Genomic DNA, 836 nt, shown 5'->3' with positions numbered 1-836 from the left:
TTCAGGGAAAAAGCAAGGAGTATATTTAAACATGTTTTATTGTAATTTGTTCCCATGCATGTTGCACAGCTCTTTTGTCAGGGTCTCTCTCCTCAGGCAGTCAGCAGGTGTGGCAGGTGGGTCAGTTTTGACCTTCTCTCTCACTCTTTGTCTCCAGATCTCTGGATTAGGATGTCCCCATAGCTCATATGTAAATAGTTAGTTTGAGCTTGCAAATATTTAAATAGCTCATTTGATCTTCTCCCTCCCTTGTAGTTTTACTTTTTCACTTCAAATATACTACGTCCCTGTAGGGAGTCTGTGATTATTTTGCTAAATCTAAATCTAAATAATAATAATAATAATAATAATAATAATAATGTTAAAAGTGTAAGTACATTTGCATCACTGTATATCAATCAGAAACAGGTTTGCACTTGCACTGCAGTTGAACATAAAACTGACTCAACCAATAACTAAAAGAAGAATGAAAACTCACTGTGGCCAAACACCTGGGGTGCTTTCAATGTTTTATTTAGATATAAGTGCAGGTAACAACTAGCAGAACTTTTATGGTGGACCAGAATAAGTCAATGAAGTGATGCAAGTTACTGAAACAAAGTGATTTAAACTATATGCATTATGTAAAATGAAACAAAGAACTTCTGTTTGTGACAATGGTTAAGTCTGGGACAGCTGAAAGTAGAATTTGGGAAATTCAACAGGTAATAAAATCCCCTGCTTTCAGTTTTCACCTTAAGCTAACCACGTCCTGACTGTAGCTTCATATTTACCACACAGACATGAGAGTGATATTGATCTTCTTTTTTTTTTTTGCATTTTGCAGCTATTTAGCT

General features: G+C 35.3%; 1 protein-coding gene across 3 annotated transcripts in view; it reads right to left on the bottom strand.

The window, feature by feature from the left end:
- The window catches only part of osbpl9 (oxysterol binding protein-like 9), a 29,212-nt gene that overhangs the window by 19,120 nt on the left and 9,256 nt on the right, over nt 1-836 (bottom strand). The window lies entirely within an intron of this gene.

This window comes from Morone saxatilis, unplaced genomic scaffold, assembly GCF_004916995.1.
Source record: "Morone saxatilis isolate NCDOM2014 unplaced genomic scaffold, NCSU_SB_2.0 Contig12, whole genome shotgun sequence".
In the NCBI taxonomy this organism is placed as follows: domain Eukaryota; kingdom Metazoa; phylum Chordata; class Actinopteri; family Moronidae; genus Morone; species Morone saxatilis.
This window is presented reverse-complemented; position numbering and strand designations above follow the sequence as displayed.